Below are 10,388 nucleotides of genomic sequence, written 5' to 3'. Positions count from 1 at the left end.
ATTTTAAAGTAATCTTTACAGTATTAAATTTAAATTCTATATTATTATTTTATCTCAAATATTTTCTAAAATTCTTATATTACTAGTATATATTTTATCCTAATTCTAGAATTATCAAATAAAATCCCAATTTCACAAAATTCCTAACTTTGTTATCTTAAATTCCTAGACACACATACAGAAAAGGAAACAGAAGGAAAAGGGGAAAAGAAAGAAAGGGAAAAGAGAGAAGAAGGGGGAATCGGGGAAGAAGAAGGGAAGGAAAGGGAGAAGAGCACGCCGTCACTGCACCCTGCCCGCCTGCCACCGCCGTTCCATGGAGCCGCCGCCATTGTCGCGCGAACCGGAGGGTGTGGAGACGGAGAAGAGTGTGCACGAGAGAGGAGTAGCCACCATCGTCGAGGACTCCATCACCGCCGCTGAAGGTCCTGACCGTCGAGCTCGTCGTCGCCGTCGCACCTCCCATCACTGCTGCCAGAGAGCTCGAAGAGAAAGAAAAGGTTCGCGCGGAGAGAGAAACACGATGAGGGAGGAGGAGGTTGCCTCTGTTGCTGCCAAGCCGTCGCTGGCGGGGTTAGGTTCGCCGTCACTGTTGAGCTGTGTGCCGCCGTTGGTATTTGGATCGCTACTCTGTTTCAGCTGCAACTCGCCACTGTACTGGTGAGCTTTACCCTGTTTCTGATTTCTCTTTGCTCGCCTAAGTTATCCCGTTGTTGCTGTGAGGGTTATTGTTAAAGTGTTTATGTTAACTGAACTGTTGCTACGAGTTACTTTGCTGTCGCCTAATATTGATTTTAATGTTGATTTGGTATAATGTTGTTCTGATGTTGATTTGGTAACTGGTAATTTGGAAATGCTGTTGTGATTTTATTTTGATTTTAATATTGATTTAAACTGGTTCTCTGGCAATGCTGCTTTGATTTTGTTTTGATTTTAATATTAATTTGTTATAATACTGTTATGATTTTGATTTGCTAACTAGATCTCTGAAAGAACTTATAAGTGGTATCGAATTAACCATGAAAATTTTGTAGCCATCAGACATGAATGTACGTATTGATCTCTGAATTAAAGCTTACTTTTGTATATAAGGTAAGATTGGGCTTTCTCAACCCAAGTGCTGCATATAGGATTGCATTAACTTTAATACTTTCTAGCATTTGTGTAGTTTTGATTAAATTATCAAAGTTTGGTATTTGCTTTACTCTGATTGCTTTCTTGTATTCTTGATTATTTTGTAAAGATTTTTGAAATGGACACCTATAGATACTACGGGCACTCTATGTCTGATCCTGGCAGCACATACCGTACATGTGACGAGATTTTCAATGAGAGACAAGTTTGTCACACTACTGAGCAAAGCATATAATGTGCTGTTATTTTAATATCATGGAGTTCTTTCTCAAATTTTTCTCTTGGTTAATATGATTATAGGAGCGTGATCCAATTGATAGAGTGAGGAAGCTATTATTGGCTCATGACATTGCTTCTGAGAAGGAGTTGAAGGTAATCAAAAGAAACTAGACTTCTTACTTTGTTCTTCCGATGTGAAGTATGATAATTTTAAGGCTTGGTTATGTATAATACTATGACTTCTATATTGATGACATCTTTGCCAAATTTACCATGCCTTTTTTATTTTTTATTTCTTTGAAGATAGTTCATGGATTAAACTTTTCTTTATTATGATGTAAGGTATCAGACTTGACTTAAAGAATTATGGACTACGTTATATTTTTTGTGGCTTCCACTTTGGAGTTTGTAAATGGATTCGAGTCCTCTCATAGGGATTATAGATCTTATTATAGTAAGTACTGTTAAAACCATTATGTACTCCCAAGTCTCCAACATCTCTTTCAATTCATGAAAAGAGGGTTGGGTTAGGTTAGGTATGTTAAATCCTGTCATTTGCAATTGAGAACAAAACAGGTAGACCTTGTTTTGTCATTAGTTACTTTGTTGATTGATTTTTTTCTCTTTAATGAGATTTTGTTCTAAGCAATGTTAGGAGAAATTAAGCTTATTTTCTATTATAAATCAAAGAGTCATTTAGCTGAATATGTTCTCTTTGTGTAAAAAGTTAAGCATAGAACTTTTGTTTTAATTCAATTTAGTTTGAAATTAAAAGAGTCATTTAGTTGAACATATTCTCTCTGTGTAAAAAGTTAAGCTAGAAGTTTTGTATTAATTCAATTTAGTTTGAAATTAAGCTAAGTTGTTTTATTGAGCATAATGTTAATGTTAATGGTTGTTTCTTAATTGCTAGTTGGTTTAATTTCTAGTTGGTTGATTATCTCAATGGATGTCTTAGTGTTTCACAAAATGAGTATTTAAATCATGGTAAATATTTAGGGACAAAATTCTGCGACTTGGAAACAAATTTTGCGGCTCTTCTAAGAGCCAAGTCCTTAGGAGTTCCTCAATAGATAAAGAGAGAGCAAACGATGTTGCTGAATATCAGTTGTGGTATGCTTTGTGTTGCATGTTTCTCTTCTTTGCTTCTTGTAGTTTGCATTTTGTTTGATGCTAATCAATGTTCTTTTAATTACTTTCGCAGTTACATGTTGATTGAGAATGCTACTTGCTGCAGCAGGTTCTTAGTCGGTAATGGCTTAGCTAGTGTCAACGTGTATAGATTTTAAACTTTTAAGTTTTTTGAGTGTGCAAATAATGAATTAATTAATTCTAATTTGGATTTGAATTTAGTTTGGTGCATTTTAAGTTGTAAAATGATGCAAAGCAATGAGTTTTACTTTTTTTTTATTATGTATATTTTTCTTTAATCAAACTTCAGTGACACAAAAATTTGTCTGTAAATCAAATTTAATGGTAAATGTTCAATTAGCTTTTTTAGTGATTTGATTCAAATAGTTAAACTTATTTATCGACACTAAATTAAAATAGTTGGAACTAATTTCAATGCAATATGACAAAACTATTGTAAATAAAGAATTATATAATTACAAAAAACCGTTGTGAAAAGTCACAAAAGACAATGGTGTTAAAACCGTTGTCAAAGACAACTACAAAATGGCATGCAATTAAAATTGTTGCAAAAAGAAACACCAAAGGCAATGCTTTTAAACCATTGTCTTTGTGAATAATAAAACTACAACAGCTTAAAACCGTTGCCTATTCAGTTATGGTTTTAAACCGTTACATCATAAAAGACAATGGTTTTAAACCGTTGCCTATTCAGTAACGCGCGGTTCTAAACCGTTCTTTAAAAATTGTTGTCAAAACTGTTGTCTATGCTAGTAACTATGGCAACGGTTTTTTAGTTGCCATTGCTTTAGATAAAAAACCGTTGCCTTTGAGCATTGGTAACGGCTGCATATACCACAGGTAAAAAACCGTTGCCAAAGCGTTGCCTAAAGTTTTAGGAACGATTTTCCGATCTATGGCAACGGTTTTTGACCGTTGCGAAAACCCTTATTTGTTGTAGTGGAAGGTCCTCAATTTCCAACCACTACATGAGCTGATGGTGTGGTCTCTCTTAAGGGTGAAGCCAGTTGGACTGAAGAAGATAGAAAAAAGGTGGAGCTCAACGCCAAAGCTATCAACTTGCTCAACTGTGCGATCAGCTTCGAGGAATACCAACGGGTATCAAGATGCACAACGACAAATAAAATCTGGGACAAACTTCAAATCACTCATGAAGGCACTACCCTAGTAAAGAAGACCAGAATAGACATGCTAAACAGAGAATATGAAATGTTCTCAATAAAGGAAGGGAAATCCCTTTACATGGAACTAGGGGATTGAGTACCCCTAGCCCTTGTATTGATGCCTCATTAAAAAACCCTTAGAGTGGGAAAAAAGAGAGCATCAAGACACAAGGTTTGCTTAATTTAGTAGATTTTATCCATTATTCTCACACTTATTCATATAATTCGCATGTTTTACATTTCCCTTCCTAATTCTGTACTATGATTGAAAACATGCTTCTTTGGCCTTAACTTTGCTAATTTTAATCCCCTCTTATTACCATTCGATGTCGTGATATGTTTGCTGAGTATTTTCAGGGTTTATAAGGCAGGAATGGCTTAGAGGACGGAAAGGAAGCATGCAAAAGTGGAAGGAATGCAAGAAAATGATGTTTTGAGAAGCTAGCAGCGACGCGTATGCGTGGGTGACGTGTACGCGTGACTGATGCTCGAATTGTTGTGATGGTCTAGAATTTCTCTCATAGAAATAAGAACTTCATTGTAAGCATAGCTCCAAACCAACAAACAATTCTTACATAAAAAATTTGAGTTGTCACAAGTACCCCAATAAAAATTAACCAAAGTATTTAGACTCTGGATCGTCTCACGAGGAATTGCAATAAAGTGATCAATTATTGGCTATGAAGATGCAAGGGGGTTTGATTTGGAAATTGAATGAAAATATAATAAATGACAAGAAAGTAAAATAATAAGAACTAATAAAAGAAATGGAAAAAACTCTTGGCTAAGACATGGGAAATTGAGATCACCATTCTTGTCTACAAACCAAATATTGATAATTATGAGAGGCCAACCTATTAAGTCTACCTCCAAAAGCCTTAAGTACGTAATATCTACTCCTAAGCTTGAGGTATGTCAAATAGGCTTGATCACATCAACCCATAAGTCCCAACCTATCTAATAATTAGATTAGTAGTGGGTTAGTGTCAATAGATATCAAATTGATCACCAAGGGTTCTCAAATCACCAATTCAATGAGACCCAATGACTCAAGGTCACTCAATTCCCTTAGCTTAGGCCAAGAGTAAAGGAAACTACTCAAAAACTAGTGAAAGCATTTTAACAAACACCTAGAGTGCAAGAAAAGTAAACATCACCACATGCAAGAATTAATAAAATCCATAACTAACATAAGCAAGAAATCAACAATAACAACTAAGATAAACATAAAAGAAACATGAAAACATAAAATTGCATTAACAGAAATTGTGATCCAACAATTATTTATAACATAAAAGAGAGCAAAACAAGAAATTAACAAGAGAAAATAAGAAGATTAAGACAATAGAACACTAAAATATAAAGAGAATTGAAATCAAAACAATAAATGAAAGAGAAATTTGAGAGTGATTAACCTAACTTTACCCTAATTTCTATCCTAAATCTAGAGAGAGGAGAGAGCCTCTCTCTCTAGAATTCTACTCTAAAATATGATGAAAACTAAACTATGACTACTTGGTTCATTCCCCCCCCCTCAATCCTTGGGTTCAATAGCATCAGAAATGAGTTGGATTGGGCCCAAAATGAGCTAGAAATTGCCCCCAACGAGTTGCCCAAAGTGGACCCATGCTGCTCCATCGGTGCGCACGTGTATAGTGCGCGTCCGCATCCCTAGACGTCAGGTAACTATAGCAAATTTTATATCATTTTGAAGCCTCAGATGTTAGCTTTCCAACGCAACTGGAATCGCCTCATTTTGACCTCTGTAGCTCAAGTTATGGTCGATTGAGTGCGAAGAGGTCAGGCTTGACAGCTTTGCGCGCGGTTCCTTCATTTCTTCATGAGTTCTCCCACTTTGCATGCTTTTCTCCTCACTTCTTCCATCCAATACTTGCCTTATGAACCTGAAATCACTTAACAAACATATCAAGGCATCGAATGGAATTAAAGTGAGTTAAATTTAGCTATTTTAATGCCTAAAAAGCATGTTTTCACATTTAAGCACAAATCAAGGGAGAATTGCAAAACCATACTATTTCATTGAATAAATGTGGGAAAATGTGATAAAATCTCCCAAATTAAGCACAAGATAAATCACAAATTTGGGGTTTATCAAATCTCCCCACACTTAAACTAAGCATGTCCTCATGCTAAGAATAAAGAAGGATAAGAAAGGGTATGAACATTTATTCAATGCGAAGAAACTATATAAACATATCTATATGAATGCAACTAAATGCAAAATGATTCTACCTACTTGGTTAAAAGTAAATCAATCCCCAAGAACATATATGAACAAGTAGGGCTAAGATCATATGACAATTCATGAATCCTACCAATTCAAATATCAAAATGAAGTTCAAATAGACTTGCAAGAAGAAAGCTCATGAAAGCCGGGAATAGGGAATTGAGCATCGAACCCTCACCGGAAGTGTATCCGCTCTAGTCACTCAAGTGTATAGGGTCGATCCACTCAATTCTCTTTTAATCATGCTTTCCATTATTTATTTTTCATCTAACATTCAACAATTATTCAATGCATGCATACATTCATCATGAGGACTTATTCATAGGTTGTAATGGGGCTAGGGTAAAGGTAGGGATGTATATGGTCAAGTAAGCTTGAAATTTGCATCTTTGATTAGTCTAAGCTCTCACCTAACACATATAACAACCTATACAATTCTAATACACAACCTAGCTATCCATGATTCCCATTTTTTTTCACATACTCATGCATTCTCCTTAATTAACATTCCATATGCATTGATTTTTATTGAACTTTACTTTGGGGCATTTTTGTCCCCTTTTTATTTCTTTTTCTCTTTTATATATATATATATATGTTCTTTTTCTCTTTCTTTATCATTTTTTTCTAAAGTATATACAAATGTATCAATGCATATGGTTTTACATATGGTGCATGAATATATACCCAATCCCATGATTTTCAACAAAAATACAAAATACACTTTTACCTCAACCAATGTCCCAAGTTTCTCATACCCAAATGATACACACCCTCACTAGCCTAAGCTAATCAAAGATCCAAATTAAGGGATATTTATTATTTTTCACTTAGGGGTAATGATGTGCTAATATTAAGAATAAAAGGGATTAATTAGGCTCAAAATTGGCTAACAATGGTTGATGAAAGGTAGGCTATTTGGGTAAGTGAGCTATATTAAATGATGGCCTCAATCATATAAATGCATGTATACACGGAATAATAGACATAAAGAATCAAACAAATCAAAGATTACAATCATAGAAAGAGAACAATGCACATAAGAATGGAAAATAAATGGTTATAAGATGTAACCACACAATTTGGCTCAAAACTCACATGCTTGTGTTCTTAACTCAAAAACCATGTTCCAAAATAAATTCTTCAAGCAAGTTCAACAATTTTTTTTTTCAAATTGGTAGGGTGCCCTAAAAATAGTTGTCTTGGAAAAGAAATCATCACCCTAACCAAGTAGTCCTAAAATAAAAAGAAGTAATAAAATATATACAAATTCTAACTAACATGCAATCTATCATGCAATACAACAACTAACCAACAAAGATAAAAATTAAAAAATTTGGTGTTGAAAGGGAAATTTTTACCCATGGAGGTCGGTCGGACGACCTCCCCACACTTAAAAATTTGCACCGTCCTCGGTGCATGCAAAGAAGAGCAAGATGGACGGGTTGCTACAATTGATGAGCTCCTCCAAAAGGTTGTGCGGAAGGACTAGTTCGTTGCCCCATTTGAAGCTTTTTCATTCCTTTCCTTCTTGGTGGCCAACCTAAAAGGAAAAAAAAGAAAGAAAATTAAGCCTACAACAAAGATATCAAAGCAAATAAAACATAGGCGAGGGCTAATGCCAAATAAAAGTAAGGTTCTCACTACATGTTAGCTACGCATATAAGTGAGAGAGCAATATAGGCAAAGGGCATATCAATTAATACTTGATGCAAGAGTAAAGTCAAGGCATGAAGAGCACTCAAAAGCATCAAGTTTAACTAGAAAGAGTGGGTCATAAAAGGCATGCAAGTTCATATCAATGCACAAAGAATATAAGAGTCATACAAGATTAAGCATTGATTTAAAAGTTTCATCACCCAACAATATCAAACAAGTCAAGAAGCACCAAGATTAACCAAGAAATTCTCAACAATTGAGTAAGAGCATTCAACACCATTATTAAAATAAGAAGCTCAAAAAAAAAAGAAGGTAAAAACAAGCCATAAAAACAAAATGAAAATGCAAAGAATAAAAGTATACGAATGCAATGGACAAAAGAAAATGGAAGATGAGAAAAAAACTCTTTTTTTTACCGGCGAGGACGCGTCATGCACGCTTACGCGCCGATGCGTAGTTTGGCCGAAGGGCGCGTACGCGCCAGGTGCGCGCATGCGTGGGTGAGATTATGCGCGGGGTACAGTGTCAGCCCAAGGTTGGCCCAACTCTCTGGAACATGTACTAGGAGGGCAGGTGGCGCTATCGGCGCGCACGCGCACAGCGTGCAAGCACGCGCACAGCGTGCAAGCACGCGCCTTGCGCAATTAGCTTCAAGGACGCGTACGCGCGGGTTGATTTGTGCCTCAGGCATGGTGTTGGCGCAGTGTAGGCGCAACTCTCGGGTCAATATATGGAGGGATGAATTTTTCAATCCACGCGTACGCGCACATGGTGCATGCGTGTGGAGGGGTGAAAATGCTTAATGCACGCGTACACGTGGATGGTGCTCTGTTTTTCAAAATTTTTTTTATGTTTTTGGCACCAATCCAAGCATTCTAAACCTCCAAACAACTACCAAAATACCATAAAACCTTATTTAGCCTACTAAACTACCAATTATACTCAACAAGCTTAACAAAACATGAAATTAAACTAATTACCAATATGTACAAAAGGGAAAAATGAAAAGAATTTACCATGGTGGGGTGTCTCCCACCTAGCACTTTTGTTTATTGTCCTTAAGTTGGACTTATGGGGAGCTCCTCTTAAGGTGGCTTGTGCTTGAAGCTATCCTTGAACATCCACCAATGCTTGAATCTCCAATAAGCTTTAGTCTTCAAAGATGATAACTCCAAGCCTTGATGAAGTTCCACACAAGCCATGGGCTCCCAAATTTGATTCTCCTTGTGCGATCCGGGATCCCACACTTTGTTTTGACACCCATCTTCAAATTGATCATCATGATTCCAATTGGGTGGCATGACCTTATAATTCTCAATTAAGCACCCAAACATTCTCCTAGACCCATGAAATTTGGTTCTACACCAACCATTGCCATTCAACTTCGAGCATGCAACCATCATGAACTTAGAGTGATGTGTCCAACCACTACACAACTCTCTCCTACTTTTAACTCCACAAAGAGCTCTAAGTTGACCATCATTTTCAATCAAACCATATTTAAGTGAGAAAGCAAAGCTTAGGGATAAGAATTTTACCCACTTGAATGTTGTGTTGGATGATGGTGACTTAGGAAGGGGGACCTCCCCACACTTAGCCAATGCGAGGTCTACACCCTTGTGCTCCTTCTTGACTACCTCCACCTCCTTGCAAGCTTCTTCAACTTCAATTCCTTGCTCACCAACTTCTTCTATACACCCTTCATTGCTCAAATCATGTGTCGGAGGTTGTGCATGGTCCTCCTTGTCATCAATTTCACAACACAATAAAAGAGATTCATCAATTCTAAGAGACTCATTGGTTGGTGTGGAATCATCTTCAATGATGGAGCTTGCTTCTTGCTCAACCTCTTCCTCTTGGTAGCTTCCTTCCAATTCAATCTTTTCTTCATTGTTTACTAAGGGTATGGGAGGTGGGTGTCTTCTTCTTTAATCTCCATGTCAAGCCCAATGGGAGATGATTCAATTGTACATAAGAATTCCTCAATGATTGAATCCATCTCTTGGTCAACCTCTTCAAAGTTTTTCACCATGATATGTCTTGGAGGTTGTACACCCTCCTCAACATCAATATCAAGCTTCTTGAAAGAGGGCTCTCTAATGCTACTTCCCATGGACTTCCAACATCTCCTAGGTTTTCAACCATTTCTTCCGGCTCAATTGTCTCAACTTTCTCCCCTTGTGGCAATTCTTGCTTCAACTCCTCTTCTTTACATTGAAGCTCTAAATTCACTCCCTCACTATTCTCCTTAATTGCTTCTCCACATTTAACAATGGGAGTTCCTAGATCGCATAGGTTTAGGCGGGAGGAGACCATATTGCTAACGGCTTCTGCTAGGGTAGCCATCTTGGCTCCTAGCTCTTTAAACTCATTTTCCATCCCCTCTTGTTGCCTTTGGAGTTGAGAGTCAAGATCTCTTAGTTCTAGCATGAGGGCTTCATCGGGGGTGGTGGTGGGAGAGAGGGTTCATTGTTTGAGGGGAAGGCATTATAGTTAGAAGGTTGTTCATTTTGGTAAGGGTATGGAGTTGGTGTATATTGAGGTGGTTCTTGAGAGTGGTTGTGTTGGAATTGTGGTGGTTCTATGTATGGTTCATATGGTTCATAAAGTGGTTGGTAGGGTGGATAAGGATTAGGGCCATATGGAGGTGTTTGGTGGTAGGGGGCTTGTGAGTAAGGTGGTTCAAAGTCATGTTGAGGGGGTGGTTCATAGGCATGTGGTGGTGGTTGTTAACAATCACAATAAGGGTCACCACATCCATTAGATTGATATGCATTAGGATTAGGATTATACCCATAAGAATCCGGAGGTTG

The 10,388-nt window shown here is 37.1% G+C and overlaps 1 long non-coding RNA gene across 2 annotated transcripts; it reads left to right on the top strand.

Annotated features, from left to right (window-relative positions):
- Nucleotides 152-2,852, top strand: LOC107641852. Of its 2 annotated transcripts, XR_002362896.1 has the most exons (4): nucleotides 152-660; nucleotides 1,435-1,506; nucleotides 2,353-2,466; nucleotides 2,558-2,852. It is a non-coding gene; the product is annotated as an uncharacterized LOC107641852 (long non-coding RNA). The 2 variants fall into 2 exon arrangements; XR_001620462.2 differs by lacking the exon at nucleotides 2,353-2,466 and having other exon boundaries at nucleotides 154-660.

This window comes from Arachis ipaensis, chromosome B05, assembly GCF_000816755.2.
Source record: "Arachis ipaensis cultivar K30076 chromosome B05, Araip1.1, whole genome shotgun sequence".
In the NCBI taxonomy this organism is placed as follows: domain Eukaryota; kingdom Viridiplantae; phylum Streptophyta; class Magnoliopsida; order Fabales; family Fabaceae; genus Arachis; species Arachis ipaensis.
Note: the sequence above shows the minus strand (reverse complement) of the source record. Positions and strands in the feature narration are given on the sequence as shown.